General features: G+C 39.6%; 1 protein-coding gene across 1 annotated transcript in view; it reads right to left on the bottom strand.

Moving 5' to 3' along the window:
- Positions 1 to 19,304, bottom strand: part of LOC124286766 (serine/threonine-protein kinase BRSK2-like) — a 159,680-nt gene that overhangs the window by 130,849 nt on the left and 9,527 nt on the right.

The following is a 19,304-nucleotide window of genomic DNA, read 5'->3' on the forward strand; positions in this document are numbered from 1 at the left end:
AATATCACGGCGGGGGACACCAGAAATGGGCTTCACACATTACACCCATGTAGGGAATCGAACCCGGGCCTTCGAAGTGACAAACGGACGCTATAATCACTGGGCTACCCCACCGCCCAAACTCTGTATAGCAAACTGTGGCATCTTTGATCATAAAGCCTCCATTCCCTCTTGTGTTTGTTTGTTTTATAATGTCACTCTCAGTGATAATCAAGCTATATGATGGCCGTCTGTAACCATGGTAACAGTATACAATCCTGTGATTGCTATCATGAGCATCAAACTACAAATACGGGATACGATGACATTCATCAACCAAATCAACAAGCTTGATCACCAGATCACAATAGTTGCCTCTTTCGACAAGCATGGATTGCTGAAGACCATTTGTCATCCAGATCATCACAGGCCCCCTCTTGAGGCAAGAACACCATTCTTTCAGTCACTCAAAGTCGAAATTGGTCTTCCATGCCATGGCTTCAAGAACATCTCACTCACTCACTCACTCATTCTCACAACCACCGTTGTAAGTAATATTGTCCTTCACATCAGGACAACACAACACCACAATGGCCAAACTAACACTGCCACACTGCTGCCCTTCCTGACAAGTTCCTTCATCATGTTAACCGCATGAACACCATTCTTTCATTATTTCAGATAAATTTTCATTACAAAAAACACCCAACCAAATAATCATGTTAATTTCACCTTCTACTTGCTATCAGCCCACCCTAATTTGCCCTAGTGCCTTCACTTGAATAGGCCTAATAGTGTAAAATCTCCCGGAAAAAAATTGCGCTTTACATGTCATGCTTGCCATCGACTCGCAGCTACTTGTGACTGGAGCTTGTCGGCCTGCACAACAGGTTGTTGCCCAAGGTGCTCTGCTGGCTCCCTCAGACTTGTGCCATGTTTTCAGCACATGGCATCTAGCTTGTCAATATCTCTGCCCACGGCAAGTCATTAGTGATTTTTTTCTTCGTCCATGCGAAATTAATATGGTTCTGGGTTAATATAAAATCTTGTTAATCAAGTCGTAGGTGACGACTGCCAGCCAAACAGCTTCAGTTGACCGAATCTGAACACTTGGCACGTGATTGATTAGTTAATATATTCAATATCATATATATGTTGATTCTTATAGCAAAGGGTTCACTCCATATAGGTCATGTGATAATTCAACATTGTGATTCCAATTCTTGCAATAAGACGCCTTGATAGCTGGACAAACAGTTTCAATCGAAGCTTTGGAATACAAATACAAATAAATTGTTCCTAAAAATCAAATCAATGACTGTATAAATAAAATATGCATAAGAATTTACCTTCTTGGTAGATATGTACAGAGTTGGACTGAGTCCCAATTCATTAACCAGCTACCTACCCTCTTTCTCAAAATGTCTGATATGGATTTATTTTTCACGAGTTAGAGCAAATTTGGGGCGGTAGGGTAGCCTAGTGGTTAAACCATTGGCTCGTCACAAATTTTGACATTAATTTATGACAAGTTTGAACAAAGATGTTTTGTTGAGACCCGGGTTCGAATTCCCACATGGGTACAATGTGTGAAGCCCATTTCTGGTGTCCCCCGCCGTGATGTTGCTGGAATATTGCTAAAAGCGGCGTAAAACCAAAACTCAGTCAGTCAGCAGAGCAAATTTAATGGAGATACACATCACATACAACAACCAGATCATACATACACTGAAGTTGGCTGATGTCTTATCTCTCCTCTAACATATTAAAGTCTGAAGCAAAACATGCATAATCAGAAAACAGTGAACATACGCTGCTTGCAGTGTAGCCATCGAGTTTTATTGTTTTTGTCATCAAGCAATTTTATATGACTAACCAGAGGTCTGCATGGTCCTGTGGGATTCTGGGTCCTACTTGGTCCCCACCTGACCCCCATACCTGCTCAGATACAAGTCTCGGGCATTAAATATGCAGAAATTGTCACACAAATATTTTAACACCTTTCAGAAATCTAAGAGGACAATTTCAGGATTTTAAAATCACAATTTTACAATTCTCAAATATCCAAGATATTTTTATGGATTAAACTTCTTTATAATTTATAAAGAAATTATAAAGAAGTTTAATCCATAAAAATATCTTGGACATCAATGTACAACTTCTAAATGCCACTGAAAGACATAATTCTCAAATATTTAAAAAAAATATTTTGGTTCCGATTTTTCATAGTTTTTGAAACATAGTCAGAGATAGAAATAATCCAAGAATGTTTACTAGTCAGAGAAAACTTACAGCATTATTTCACAACAAGTCTCAAGTTCTACTTGCCCTTAGGATACCTGTAATATTAACAAAACTGGTCGAGGCTAAAAGGCTAGTGCAAATTTCCATCCCTGAAAAGTGATCCATAAAATATTCAAGTCTTATTAAAGAATGCCGAAGAGCACTTCTTAAAGAAGCTAATACTGTGCTGTAATTCTCATGGTTATTGCCTGTGTTGAGTAGGGGAGTATCACGTGCTGTGGACGTCCATTTAATGATCACTGTTCTACTTGATGATCAACAGACTGAAAATGACACCTTGTCCTTTGCTAAAAGGGACTATATCATAAAGTTTCTATTACAATGATCTCAAAATAAATCTCAACAAAACATCTTTGTTCAAACTTGTCATAAATTAATGACAAAATCTGTTTTAATATTATTGGAATGAGTGGGTGAGTGAGTTGGGTTTTAAACAGTTGTTAGGAATATTCCAGCAATATCATAGCAGAGGACACCAGAAATGGGCTTCACACAATGTACCCATGTTGGGAATTGAACCTGGGTCTTCCATCTTATTAGAAAGTAAACACAATTGATGACGTGGTCATATAAGTTTTTTGACATAAAATACCATCCACAAGCTAGTACTTTCATGGAAGTATAAAAATTGAAGCTGATAACATTATGAGAACATAAACCAAGATTCTATGGGTACAAATTCCAGAATCCAGCCATTGCTAGCAGCGGATGCTTACTGAAGCTCTCTCTCACAACAAGCATGTACGAAAAATGAAATAACTCAAAGGGAAGAATCTACAAATTGTCAGCAAGAAACTTGTACTAAGTAGGGCAGCAATGAATACTCTATGTGGCGAATATGATGCGTATCATGAATATTGGATAACGAATACGAATAATTATTCACGAATACAATATTGTAGTTAAGTGATTGATGTACAGTATGGAACGGACATGTTGACAGTGTTAATTTGTCACAGCAATAACCAGTGATCTCATGACACTCAAATTTGGTATGTAATAGTTATAATCGACAGTACCATGTGCAGTCTTGGCAAACTAACATGACTTGCACTAATGCAATGCTAGTACATGTTCCATTCTTGCATATCTCACTTTGGAAAGGACATAAGGGTTCAAGTAAAACATGCTCCCTTAAAACAATTGTAAATATTTGTTAATATTCGGTTCTGGTGACCAAGAATAACGAATTGAATTCATGAAGGGCTACGGTTCAATTCACCGAATATGCGAGTGAATCGTTACAGCCTTAGTACTAAGTCCATTCACTGCTTTGTATTAATATGCACTCAAACGTCAGTCAGACCAACCTGTCCTTTGAAGGTGAGGTGAGGTGAAATTGGGTTTAACGTCGTGCTTGAGAATATTTCGCTCATATGACGATGTGCATGCGTGTGTATGTGTATGTGCGGCTGCTTGTACTAGCCCAGACTTAAGCTGGTTTTATAGTGCTAGCTCACTGAGATACCATGTCGCAGTGAAGCATGAATACCCCACTCAGACACATTATACTGACTCCGAGCCGACCAGTCCTTGTTGTACCCATTAATGCCGAGCGCCAGGCAGGGACCAACAAGTACCATATTTTAACGTCTTTTGGTATGACGCGGTTGGGGATCGAACCCGCGACCTTCCGCTCTCCGGGCGGACGCTCTAACCGTCCTTTGAAGGGCAACAGTTAAGTGAGTGATTGAGTTTACTAAGTTTTCCAGCAACATCACGGGGGACACCAGAAATGGGCTTCACACATTGTACATATGTGGGGAATCAAACCCGGATCTTTGGCGTGATGAGTGAACACTTTAACCACTAGGCTATCGAGCATGGTCACCCATCAAAATACAAGCAACATTTCTTAACTTCAATTTACATATATGACCTGCATGCTTGACATTTTAGTTTACTTACTGTAAATATTCTACACCTAAAACTGTTTCTGAAAGTAACATGTTCTTTGGGGCATGAGGATGGTCAGGCTTTTTGTGAAAATATCTCACTAAAAGGATTTGTCTGAATCTCTCTGTTCTATGTTTAGTACAATGCTTTCATCATGAATATTCAAACACTGCAGTGTCTGGTAAAATCACCCCAAGAGTACAAGATTTATGATTATAAAAAAAAACCAAAATATCAAATTAACCAAACTCTTATGATACATTCCCTATTGATGTGATTATTAATTGATCTGGCCGATTCAGTGTCATTCAACCATTGACAATGTTGACAATGAACAAACATGAACGACCTGCACAATGCCATGATACTACAACCAGGTTTCATATTGATTAAATTGCTGTGTTTTTGAAAAACATATTGGCATTCTCGCTTTGTATATTTCATTCCCCTTGGTCTTTGAAACCACATGGGACCATTATAGAACAAGGAAGTTGGCCTACATGCAAATGTGCACATTTCATGATTGCTACTAGTTTGAAATTTTCATTCAATAACGTGTCGATATGAGTGCTGAAGGACGTGGTCTGATTACTGTAAGAGAGATTGGATACATTTGCATAGAACTGCAAAACATGGCTGCATTGACCTTTTCGAAGGCCATGTTTTGGCATCATGTTTCTTATCACAAGCAGTCATTCTGTCATCCTGACACACGCGGTTATGAAACAATTCCTGTCTTCAAAGATAAAACGTCTCGTTAATCAGTTCTCTGAATTACTCATTACTCTCTGATCACATCCGAGGTCTAGGGGATAGAGGGTCATCCCAGAGAGGGAGAAGATCAGTGCTTCCATCCTCCAACATACCAAAATATATACAAAGATGTACAATGCCGGGAGTTTTTGGTTGTGACCTACAAATATTTCATAACATAAATCCATGCTTTCCTCATCCCACAGGATGAATTAATGAGAGTATTCCCGAGGTTTCCATCACTTGTAAACAATTTCAGTTCTAGAATATATTTATCAATAGTCGCAGGGTTCATACCCTACATGAAAGGCATGACTAATTCTGAATACGAAACAGAACATCATGAGACCAGTAATTTGTTTCTTTACATCTCCAAAACACCTGCCATACTGAATGAACTATTTTGGGCTCCAGATCTTCATGTACAACCCGTGAAGATCTGGGTTAGAACTGGTCTTCAGTAAACCCATGCTTGTTGTAGAGGCGACTAAAGGGAGCGGGTGGTCAGACTCACTGACTTGGTTGACACATGTCATAGTTTCCCAATTGCGTAGATCGATGCTCATACTGTTGATCACTGGACTGTCTGGCCCAGACTAGATTATTTACAGACCACGGCCATATAGCTGGAATATTGCTGAGTGTGGCGTTCAAAAACAAATCAGAACCTTCAGACTTGGCAATTTGTCTCCCATGAAATGTTCAATTGCTTTTCATAAGTTGTTACAAGGAGAAAGAAAAACCATTGTAGATGTCTGGGGATCTTTATTTGCATTGAAAATACTACATTTACAAGGGAAATTACTTTTTTGATTATTCACCTAAAAGAAAACAAAATGAATAACATTTAACCACAAATCAAGACCCAACCAAGTGGCCATAGAATTGATAGACACAATTATTGAAAATAACACCATGATTTGCACAAATGATGGGCCATGCATCTGTTATGACCAGAAGAAAAACATTTGTATTTCAGGAAATCAACCATCCCATTGTTTCACTTGTGTTCCAAATGCTTTCACAATTAACAAATGGAAATAGTCATCCTCTGTAAGAAACCCATACTAAAAGCCTGGAAAGATAATTGACGTTCTTTATCCCATTTTTACTGTCACTATTGATCCACAAATTCAGAAAACATCACAAATATGATCACAAACAAGCCACCAGTGTCAAACATTATCAAAACAGTAAAACAAAAACAAATAACAACTATTGATTCAGATCTGCAAGGTTTATGTTGCCTGAAACACAGGTATGTTTTTGTCTAATATTTTTCCTTAGATAGACAGATTGTCAACTGAGAAAATATCATTGATAATAAATGTGACCTAATAGTTCTTCTTGTCTGACTGCAATAAATCGAAGATGAATGTGACATAGATTTGATAAATACTACAGTGGTTGAATTCCTCACTTTATCATGAGGAATGAGTGAGTGGTTGAGTGAGTGAGTGAATCTGTGTGTGACGAACAGGTGCTGTAACCACTTGACCACCCTCACCGCTTCAACAGGCAAGAGGCACCTGCATGATTGATGTGCATTGTGTGGAGGGCACTGGTTTGCCTCAACAGAAGCCCTTGGCCCACTCACTGCAGGTACACACAGGCGAGGGTAGTGATGGAGGGGAAGAAACAGACCAGTTCTATATTAGCAAAACCTGGCTGCACATCGACACAAGCCCAGACCAGTTTCCCTAGTGTTGAAGTAACACACAAGTGGAAGACAGCTCTCTCTTTGAGTGTCCTGACATGTTACCTGAATTCTGTTCCGGCAAGGATGTGTTTCAGCAGAGCTCCAGATAAGATTTAGCTCATGTGGGTACTGTACCCACTGTATTTTTTTGGAGTGGGTATTATGAATGTTGAGTGGGTATTTCATTTTCCGTTACCCACTGCTTTCAAATATGTGCGTATTTCAGTCATTTTACTCACCTAGGTATTATGTCATTGAGTAAGTTTACTAAGCAGGTATGTTCTGCCTTATGTCATACCTAATCAAAACCAACTTAAATATAATGGAAATGATTTCATAAGAAATCACTCATCCTATACTGACAGTACAACACTTGTCCTATACTAACAGTACAACTTGATAGCAATCGATGTCTTTTTCATAACGTAGGCGATTTTTATAAATATATTCCGTACGCATTTGTTTTAAACTTTTTGCATATCTAACATCTTAAATGCGTAATTGGTACGCAAGAATTATTTTTCAATGCGTAGTTGGAAATGTTCTATGAGTATTCTACCCAGATAGGCAGCTTATCTGGGCCTCTGGTTTCAGGTCACGCTGCACACAGTATTATTTTTATTTTTATTGGTTCTTCTTCATATTATTTACCACACTTTTCCAGGTACTGTTTTTTACTCAAATTGATTAATTTGCCCAACTTTTGGAGGGAACTTCTTAGACTTCTCCCCATGTATCCCTTACAACCCAAACCACACTTTTCTGATTCTAATTACAAATATCGGCAGGAAAACATGTAATTCATTGAATCCAATTACCTATTATTAAAAATGGACCTTTGCAGAATAAATAGCTAGAATTGTGCCAAATGATTCAATGTTGAAAATGTTGGCCTCTGATCCAAGTCACCCCTGTCAACATCCTCTCTTGTCTGTTGTTTTCCTGGCATTTCTGGTATCCACTGGTATTCCAACAAGGTCAGACGTTATCTCCCACAAACACTCCAACCAACAACAAATTCACAGTTCAGTGACAAGACCCCATCAAGATAATGACAATGTTCTTCAAGAATTACACATCACAGCCCTGTCCTCGCAGCTTTAGATACACTGTGGTCGTATTTCCTGGCAAGAAAAACACTAACAAAACAGGGGAAAACACAATATATCTCTGTCTGTCAATCACAAAATATTCTTGTAAGTCCAAAACAGACGTCTGCTAGTAATAATGTGATGAATACAAACCGTATCACCACACCAACCAAAAAAGTCGATGAAATACTGCAAAGTCGGCAGTATTCAACTATGTAACCTAATAAACATCAAGGACAACATTCAGGCAATCGGCCCTCATTTTGGTATGTAGAGTTGTACTCTGTCTAATTGGGACAGTCAGATAAAAACCATCCCGCTCCCCAGGAATGAGACAGTTCCCCAAAGACTAACTAATTCCGCTGAATGTCAGTTAGAGTCAAGCCTCGATGAACGCTGCTTGCACTGGCTGCCCTCTTTGTTGTGCGAAACACCATGAATACTTTCTGGTACATATCATGAACATATTACACTGCAATACTTTTGAATGAATAGCAAATTTCGGGAGTGAGTGAGTTGGGTTTTACGCTGCTTTTTGCGAGATTCCTGCAATATCATGGTGTGGGACACCAGAAGCTATAGTCCATTTGGCTCAAAGCGGACCGATGAATTGCAATCGAACTCGAAAACTAATAAACATAACATACTCAATGAAACGCTGATCATAATAGTTGTTTAACAAACTATCATTAAAATATTGACACAGTTCACTGTTTGTTACGAGGGAGGAGTGCAGAGAAAGGGACAGCCAGGTGTTCGAGAAGCACGTTCACAGACAAAGTTATTTATTCATTAACCTGTGCTGTGCCGTCTCCATCCGTTCTCGCACACCCGGCTGTCCCTTTTTCTGCACTCCTCCCTCGTTTTCGATTGCAATTCATTGGTCTGCTTTTGAGCCAAACGGACTATAGGCCTTCAGCGTGACAAGCGAACGCTTTAACCACTAGGCTACCCCACCTCTCCTAACAGCAACATGAACACTTTCCAGTGCATGGCAACATGAACACTTCCCAGTGCATGGCAACATGAACACTGTCCAGTGCATGGCAACATGAACACTGTCCAGTACATGGCAACATGAACACTGTCCAGTGCATGGCAACATGAACACTGTCCAGTGCATGGCAACATGAACACTTTCCAGTACACAGCAACATGAACACTTCCCAGTGCATGGCAACATGAACACTTTCCAGTGCATGGCAACATGAACACTTTCCAGTACACGGTAACATGAACACTTCCCAGTGCATGGCAACATGAACACTGTCCAGTGCATGGCAACATGAACACTTTCCAGTACACGGCAACATGAACACTGTCCACCACATGGCAACATGAACACATCCAAGTGCATGGCAACATGAACACATGGCAACATGGCAACACTGGACCTACAGACTTTGGAAGTGGCAGATCCAGACTTTATTCTTAAGGCACTCATTTAAAAAAACTGCAGCATCGTGGTAAAATACATCAACATTAAAGGACCTTTCACAAATTTGAACAGGCCCAAGTAATCTGTCTCACAGTCCCTGAACCACATTATTTCCCTTACTGTCTAGCCCTCCCTGCAATGCTAAAGTCCTAAATGAAACAAGTCTATATTTTCCCCAGTCTTAGGTTGCTCCCAACTCACTAGGGCTCCTGTTCAATATAAATGGGTTTATTTGTTACGATCGATATTATATATATTCAGGGACTAAGTGTTAGTCTAAGGCCTGAGGGGAAATATACCTGTCATGCATTTATGGGGTTGTGACATCACTAGTTTCACTTTCAGTCGAAAAATGTGACCATGTTCCGTCTGCTCTGATGGCTTTGTCCTGGAGAACTGGTGGCTGCCTCAGGAGGCAGTCAATGAGACCACTTCAAGGTAGCCGGCCCACTCCTGTCCGTGAATAGCTGCAAAATTGCTGATGCGGCTTTAAGCAACATTTACTCACTCACCCTTCCTGCTAAAGGCTGGCCACATTAGCCACAGACATCTACCTCTGACATTCTGGCAACAAAACCACTCAAAAAGGTCACATAAATGGAAAGAAGTCGGTAAGCCCTAGCCAATGTAGCTGCTGAAATAACTGCTAGACTGCTTCCATTCACTGGGAGAAAAAAACAAACTGTTTTTCCTACACAATGACGTTTGGGAAAGAAAAAACACCTTGAGACACTAGTTTTTTGGAATAGACATCAAACTTTTTTCTTCCATTAAAACCAATATATTTTCAGGAGCCAACATGCCTTTGAACCAAATTTAAACAATCTTTGGACTGTGGATGAGACGAATTCTGAAATTGAATTTAAGTCCAATCCTGCAGTTAAACCAAACCCTTGCAGACATCCGCAAAGATAAACTTCAAATCACTGCGCCATAATTCAGTTTCCTACTAAATTACGCAAATGGCAGCCATGTTCCTTTAAGGTCACAGTCTGCAGGGAGACAAGCTAAATCTTATTCTCATGCCTACTTATCTAGCATGTTGCAACACCCGTAAAGTTCATGATCCTTGAAGTCTTATCAAAGCATGCTAAAACAACACTGTCATGATTGAGGGCCATAGGGATATTGCCCAATTCATGATCACAGCCGATTACCACAGCAACAGCCGCTGATTGAGTGCTCAATGTCCCTTCTGCTCACAAATAAACACGACACAGAATGACAGTGGCAGAAAATCCTGAATGACTGATTCCTCTTCACTTCCTCCAAGCTTCAGAAGCTGCCATTCATCCTTCATGCACAAGTCAGGGTTTTACTAAGATGCAAATTGCTGAGTGTGTGAGTTAAGTTTTACGCCGCTTTTAGCAATATTGCAGCAATATCACAGCGGGTGACACCAGAAATGGGCTTCACACATTGTACCCATGTGGGGAATCGAACCTGGGTCTTCAGCGTGACGAGCGAACACTTAAACCACTAGGCTACCCCACAAAATGTTGGGTGTGTGTGTATTAGGGCTACAACAATTACACTATGAGGCGAACATGATATGTTTTACAAATAAATAGTAACAATAACAAATATTCATTCATGAATACATTTTGTTTAATATCAAGAAAGTAAAATAACAAACATGCCATGTAATTGAAACATTTTAATGATCTTTTCTATAAAACTAAAAAGCGAACTGTACTACTTATATGACAGTGCCCGCAAGTTGGATATATTCAATTTTGTGTATCTCACAGCCAAAGGTCCAAGTAAAAACACTCTCTTTAAAAATATCTGAAAATATTTGAATCTAGTGACCACAACTCATGAATTGAATTCATGAATGGATACAGCTCGATTCATCGAACATGTGAATGAATCACAACATGACTAGAGTGAGTGAGTGAGTGAGTGTGTGAGCAAGTACCTGAAATACTCCTCACACAATGTTCCCACAGCCATAAATGTGACAAGCCAACACTTAAACCACTACAACCTTCTATCAGCCAGTGAATATGGTTTTACGCTGCTTTTAGCAATATTGTAGCAATGTAACGCCAGAAATGGGCTTCACACATTGTACTCATGTGAGGAATCGAACCCCGGGCTTTGACGAGCGAAAGCTCTAACCACTAGGTTACCTCACCGCCCCTCCCTGAAATCAAACATAAGCCATATCAACATATGAATATGTGACATAGCTCACGACTTCGTCTTTGAAGCCAAACAGAAGTCTTATTCATCATATGTTCATACATCTTGTTCAAAGATTCCCTGCAGATATCTCATCGATGGTCAAACCATAATTTGTGCCACCAGTCTGGCAGATGATCGGGACCAATATTTCCGTGTGCACGAGATTACTCTCCAACACTGCATAAAGTAGTACAAAGCATTCTCCAAGACAAGCTGATTGAAACTGGTCAAGCATAGGAACTTCAAACATAGAATCCCTATCATTTTGTTTTGTACTAAAAAACTATTTTCATTCAGAAGTAAACTGTTTCTGGAGGGGAAAATATGGAAGTATATCTGTCTGACATGTTTAATGCATTTGTTTGTGCAGTCTGAGTGAACTATTGTTGATTAACTATGTAGTCAACAATAATGAAGCCACATCCGACCGACTGACTGATCGACCAACCAACCTGTAAAATATTGTACCTGGTTCCAACGGACCACTGCCAGAAAGAATAAGCAATGAACCACAACACAGGGCATAATCGCGAGCGAGTGAGTGAGTGAGTGAGTGAGTGAGTGAGTGAGTGAGTGAGTGAGTGAGTGAGTGAGTGAGTGAGTAAGTATGATTTTACATAGCTTTTAGCAATATTCCAGCAATATCATGGTTGGGGACACCAGAATTGGGCTTCACACATTGAAACCATGTGGAGAATCGAACCCGGCTCTATGGCGAGACGAGCGAACGCTTTAACCATGCCACTCCACCGCCCCTGCATAATTACAAGCCATCAGTCAAGTCTCAAGCCCCACCACCTAATTACAGAGATCAATAGAGTGCAGAATCTGATCAAGTCTAAACACATCCCCATTCTACAAAGATCACTTACCGCTACGACAACTGTAACTAGTATATTTTAATTTATAGACACTAAGATCTCTTTGAAGAACTGGACCTTGTACAATCTCTAGCACTGACGTTTTATATTTACTAAAAGTACAGTGAGATTGAGTCACCACATGTCAGGCAGTGTTAGACGAGGCATGAAAGTCAACAGGTCATGGCACCCCTAGCAACACTTTAAGATTCAGGGTGTTCTTAGATAAGCCAGATTTACGTTGTACATCAGCAAATACTTATAAATGACAGATCCCTTTAATCTAAAACCAGGGAAACATTGTATATTGCAACCCATTCAAACCCTACAGTAGGTCCCATACTAAGATAGGCCATCACAAATAGATGCTACAATGTTTATATTAACATTGCAATATTCCTGCCACATGATGGCTTCCTGTAAGTAATCAATTGATACAGTCATACATACCCTAAAACAAACATACCGTATGCAGCCCATGCAAGTCTAGGATGTGTGGCAAGTCTAGGATGTGTGGCAAGTCTAGTGTGTGGCAAGTCTAGGATGTGTTACAAGTCTAGGATGTTTGGCAAGTCTAGGATGTGTGGCAAGTCTAGGATGTGTGACAAGTCTAGGAAGTGTGGCAAGTCTAGGATGTGTGGCAAGTCAAGGATGTGTGGCAAGCCGTGTGGCAAGTCAAGGATGTGTGGCAAGTCAAGGATGTGTGGCAAGTCAAGGATGTGTGGCAAGTCAAGGATGTGTGGCAAGTCTAGGATGTGTGGCAAGTCAAGGATGTGTGGCAAGTCTAGGATGTGGGATGTGTGGCAAGTCAAGGATGTGTGGCAAGTCTAGGATGTGTTGCAAGTCTAGGATGTGTTGCAAGTCTAGGATGTGTGGCAAGTCTAGGATGTGTGGCAAGTCAAGGATGTGTTGCAAGTCTAGGATGTGTTGCAAGTCTAGGATGTGTGGCAAGTCTAGGATGTGTGGCAAGTCAAGGATGTGTGGCAAGTCTAGGATGTGTGGCAAATTTAGGATTTGTGGCAAGTCTAGGATGTGTGGCAAGTCTAGGATGTGTGGCAAGTCTAGATTACCACAGCTTCAGAAACTAGATGTTAGTCTACACTAGTGTTAGGAATTGGTTAAAATCTCATAATTGATGATTAGTTCATTACCACCGATCAATCATCGAAAATAATTGGCTAGCGTCATTTATTAAATTTGTTTATGCACACAAAAAAATAAGGAAAAAAACATGTAGTTATTTTGGGGTGTTTTGGCTAAATTTCATATCTTTAAAGTATGACCAGTATGTTAGGAACATAAATTTCTTGGTGTCTTTAAAGAACCACTAAACTTTGTTTTTTGTTACTCTTTTAACCATTACATATGAAAGATTTGTGGTTAGTCTTATGCGGAACACCAAATTTATTCTTTAAAAACTTGTGGTTAATTAATACCGAGCGATTAAAAGTGGCCAAAAAGTCGCCTGCTTCTCTCTCGTCCGCCAACGAAACCACAGACAGGTTACGTAACTCTGTCGCCAGAGCACTGCAGTGACGTCATATGAGGAACGATTTTCAGTTAGTTGTATAGAAAATGTGTAGCACGCTCATCATTTTGATGATTTTCGACATCAACGACGACATACCCGAATCGTTGCTTTGTCGTCAATTGCTCCTAGGGTCGAGGCGATGGTGTCCCCATGCACAGATTTCCACAGGACCCCGCAGTTCGTGCTAAATGGGTTATGTTTGTGAGTGCGACGCGAGCGTTGTGGAAGCCTGAAACGATATCTTACTTGTATTCAGATCGCTTCACGGAAGTTAAAGAATCAAAACTACTTACTAGTTATAGTAAAATATGTATATGATTCATGACCATAAAGATTTTCCATAACACAACTTGTAATATAACGATTTCTTCCTCGGAAGTGAGGTTGTGGTCGAGAAGTAACAATAATATTGTAAGTAGTATTATATTGACACCCACCTGCCGCTGCCACGAGAAAATTGTTATGTTATATCGCTATGTCATGCAAAATCCTATTGGCCATCAATAAATTACATATTTTACTACCAGTAGAAAGTAGTTTTGATTTTGCTACTTTCGGTGAAAACAAACCTAAATAGCATTTATCCACAGACTGGCGGATGTTCCCGATAGAGGGCCGCCATTTTGAAAATCGTAAAGTCTGTTAGAATTAATGAGATTATAGTTTGTTTTCATCAAGTTAGAAAATCAAAACTACTTTCTACTAAATCAGAGTTAAATATGTATTGGAATCATAACCAAACGGATTTTGCATGACACAACTTATAACATAACGATTTCTTCCACGAGCGAGGTGGGGGTCGGTTACAATACTGCTAGCGATAAATTTCTTGCTACATTCCCATGGTTAATGTCCACTCACCAGTATGTAGATACTAGTCAATGTGCGTCTTTATATTTGGTCTTATAATCCTAATTAGTTTATTATCACACTTGTATGCATTTTGAAACTAAATAAATAGCTGACGATCTGCTGATACTTATAGTGAATTTATAACAGAACTGTAATATCTAGACATTTTATAGTTTGCCAATGTGAATCATAATTCGCAAACACACCCTAGTGTATGTTGTCTGTCTCATTACACTTCACGGCGAAAACAATGATTCTGTTGAATGCTACGACAAATGATTAAAAAACAAAAGGCAAATATTAAAATTAAAACAGATTAAAGTTATAGGAACAATGTCAGGCCATTACCTTGTTCGAGGAATGTATCCATCAATATCCACAAAACTGTTCCAAATGATGTGTCTTTTAACAGTTTAATATCTGAAAAAAGTGATAAATCTTTTCAGGTATTGGTGTATAGTCTCATTGGTCACCCAAGATAGCATACCTGGCAACTAATTGGCGTAATGTCAGCCTTTCATTAAAACAGTAATTTAGTTAGCCAATAATGGGCAATCAATCAATGTATTGCCGGTTAATCCTTTGAAAGAAGGGCGTTGTTTATCGCCAGACACCGCACGGCAGAGTGTATTCAGTATAGATTAGTAAATCTACATACATAAACACTACCTTTTGACAATTCCGCTGTGTAAGATAAAAGTAATTAATCAATCAGCGTGTTATCGGTTAATCCTTTGATCGATGTTCATAATGTTGAATATTTACTCCAGACACAAGAAATGCCAAATGGGAACCTTTGTCGGGTAATCTAAGTGTGTTACCACTAATTATACCTGTTATAAATTCATTAACTGACCATCAAGTGAATGGTGACAAATAACATGTGTAGGTTTATACCACCTAACACGGGTTACAACAAGGGAGTATTAATTGCTGTATTGCATGTGAAAACTTATAGGCCGACACTGTGTTGAGAATACAAACAGATTTTTACATGACATGATTAAATATCGAGGTAAAACAACACAGAAATGGGATCAATTTGGATCAGTCATTATACAAATAGGGCCTAACGACACCAATCGATTTTGACAGAATCGTCTATGAAAACAAGTTGTAACTCGGAAACTAGGCAAAGCAGGAGACAAAATTACATGACAGTAGATTGTGAGAACATATAGCTTTCATTTTCCACAACAATTGTCACGATTTCAGGTTTATACAAGCCTGTAAACACGATAATTTACCCCCTAAAATGTAGATGAATTCTGCATCGGCCCTCAAAGCTATTCCTCATATGACGTCACAGAGTCGCGCCGCTCTGATTGGTTGAAATTTCGTTCGCGGGTGAGAATTGTGCACTGTTGTCAAAAAGGTCGATTTAAGTCAATTAAAGGTCGAAATGAGTAGTTTTAATGACGGGGTTTCATTTATAACGATGCCAGTTAGTGATTTATGTATTATTACCCCCTAGGGTTTATGTGACCTTTAAGATAAATTTAATCAAGACTTGGAACGAGTTTGTAATGCTTATGAAATGTAACAGACAAAACCAATCCTGTGAAAAATATTGTTGATGAAAACAAGTGTTCCAGAATTGTTTGTGTTCGATTATGAAAAGACATGATCGATTGCTTGGTCGTTTAGTCACTGCGACCAATCTTCGACTATTTCAATTAATCGGACCACCACTAGTCTACACTATCAAGTAATCAATACTGTGAGCACTGCTCCTTGTCTTCGGTGTACATTGAAACGCTATCAACCAAGACCACACAGTCTATGTGAGTGTCGCCCACAACCAGACCAAGTTGTTAGGGAACTGTTCTAATCCTGACTCCCGTCAGGGGTATTCTACAATTATTTACAAACCAATTGTTTGATCAGAATTTTAGAAGTTGATGAGTCAATAACGAAGCATACAACTTCGATGACAAATTCTTGTTTATTGCATAGAGCAATGTTTTGGTGAAGATTCTTACACCGTCATCAAATGTGATTGTCACTGAAAGAAACATCACTCTATGCCATAAACAAGTTGTTATCCAAAAAGTTGTTTTCTTAATTACAAACCATGGATTTTATTCCCACTATAACTGTTTTTAAAACAAATTAATTCTACAATTAATCAGTTCAGTAACAATTACCAAAAGAGGCAACTAATCCCGAAAAAATTCTACGGTTGTAAATATTTCATTCTACATTCACTCTTGGCATTAACAGCAAGCCGACCTTCACCCTTGTGGATTTCATGAGCTTCACAACAAAGCAACAGGAAGCCGAATAGTCACCATTTTTAAAGAAATGACAGCCAATGACAAAAGCTACATTAAGCTCATCATCTGAGGCGGTCATTGTCTTCATTAAGAGATTCATACTGCAACCCCAGGTCTTTGTTTGGTCGAGACTTGCAAGACTTGCAAGACTCCCAAATCACACTTTTAACATCCCTAATGGTCGTTTCAGGTTCAAAGTCAGCATCTCCTATTCGTCCACATTACCAGCATGGCTGTAGCTCCTTAGATGCAAGATTGATTTTCTGTAGAAAACCTTGTCAGATGCAGTGGTGGCAAATCAGCTAGGGACCCGTATATCCTTGATGAATGATAGGATTTGCTCAAACTCCTTGTTTCAACTCTTACAACATGGGATGTTGCAATGGCTGTAAAACCATCCACGGCACTTTTTGGCGACCATGTTGACTGAGAAGGATTGCGACTGATCATCCTGATCAAATGTTTGTCTGAAGACCTGTCCCTTGCTGGAAAGATTGCTCACTGCTCAGTTTGATGAATATTGTACAAAGTGGCTCACGCACTAAGCGTGTCGCCATGTGTTGTTTTTGAAGTGTACACAAACTGTTTCATGCGGTTTCCAAGAGAACAATCTGAGATATTGGTCTGTCTCTGGACTGTGGCTATTTTGGTCCTAATAACATGTGTACCATACACGGCTGTCTATAAAGAGACCCAAATAAAAGGCAACACCCTGTATAAACCTTCAATATAGATGCTAATTTATATACCCAGCCCATAAAGTGATCTGACCGAAGCACATCACCACGGCCTACAGGATCCTAATATTGGCAATAAAAATGTGCTTATACTTATTGTGATTGTTGCTGTATTTGTATACAGTGCCTTGAAAGCTTCCAATGCTAACATGGTGATATTTACTTGAGTAATGTTATGTTCAATGTTCATGCAGTCAGAACTGTTCATAGATCGGGTGAGTGATGAAAGTGAGTGAGTGAGTGAGTGAGTAAGTGAGTGAGTGAGTGAGTGAGTGAGTGAGTGAGTGAGTGAGTGAGTGAGTGAGTGAGTGAGCAAGCTAGCTTGGTTTTATACAGCTCTTAGCAATATTCCAGCAAAATCACGGCAGGGGACACCAGAAATGGACTTCACACATTGTACCCATATGGGAATAAAACCCTGGTCTTCAGCGTGACAAGTTACGCTTTAACCACAAGGCTACCCCACTGCCCCCGTTAATCTAGTGTACACAACAGCTCAAGGTCAAGAGGTGAGAGTAGCTTCTGTTTTTCACAATAAAAGGAAAAATGAAAAAAGCTGCACAATTATGAAAGTCAGAAAACAAAACATTCTAGATTTTCAAGACACACCAAGAGCGAAATTAATAATATGACATGACATGGCACGACATGACGGATTTTAATTTCAACCAAGCTGATAACAAAGGTCCCTTTACATCCAGCATGTGGAGAATCTGTACTTTGATCTCAATGCCGGAGTACTGCTCAAAGATCTAATGTTGCGTTTGAAACACAACCCTGTTTCCACAGAAGCTCTGCAATTCCCTATCCAGTTTTTGACATCACATGTAAATATTTACAACCATGAGTGAGTGAGCAGAATTTTATGCCAATATTAGCAATATTTGAGTGATATCCTGAAAGGCTCTGGGCTTCTTCATGACAAGCAAACAGCGAAGCTTCTGTCGTCAGCTGTCTTTGGCCAACTAGGACTTGTAACAGCACTGAAGTGATGAAGAGATTGCCTCCACACCTTACTATGACTGATCGTCAGTCAAGAAAGGCAGCCATTTTATTTTTTAGATCCTATTTTCTGAGCTTGGTTCTTACTACTCTTGTGATTGAGGTCTCCACATTTCCAGTCTGGATGACATATGAAAAGTCCCTCCAGATTAGTCATCAAATGACCATACACAGGGATGTACCTTCTGTGCTGCTATAACAACAATTACAGCTTGGCTGGATTAGTATCTACTGGGCTGGGACGGGTACTCGGGTACTCAAATCTAGGTCGGGTACAGCTGGAATCGAGTACTATTTCTAGGAATCTCCGGAAAAGGAGAGAACTCTGTATGGCAAGGGCACATAATAACTTGCCTATTTCATTATTGACGTAACACACAGTTGCATCATTGGTATTGTCCGATTAATGGAGGTTAGTATTAACGACTGTATATATCTGAGCATGAGGAGTCTAGTTACAGTGACAGCGGTAACGAAAAGTCCTGTGTCCATCCTTTCAAAGTTTGTATCAAAATCTCTGTCAACTTGTGATTGAATATTCAGAAAGTTGACAGAAGCGCTTTATACCTTACATTTCCGGGTACTCGATTCCGATTCGGGTAAGTACATGCGGGTACCCGATTCCATTTTTTGCTACCCGTCCCAGCCCTAATGTACAACTGGATGCAAATGAGTTTGACTGTTTGAGTGATTGAA

The sequence above is a fragment of the Haliotis rubra genome, unplaced genomic scaffold (genome assembly GCF_003918875.1).
Source record: "Haliotis rubra isolate DU_JTF1 unplaced genomic scaffold, ASM391887v1 Scf390, whole genome shotgun sequence".
NCBI lineage: Eukaryota > Metazoa > Mollusca > Gastropoda > Lepetellida > Haliotidae > Haliotis > Haliotis rubra.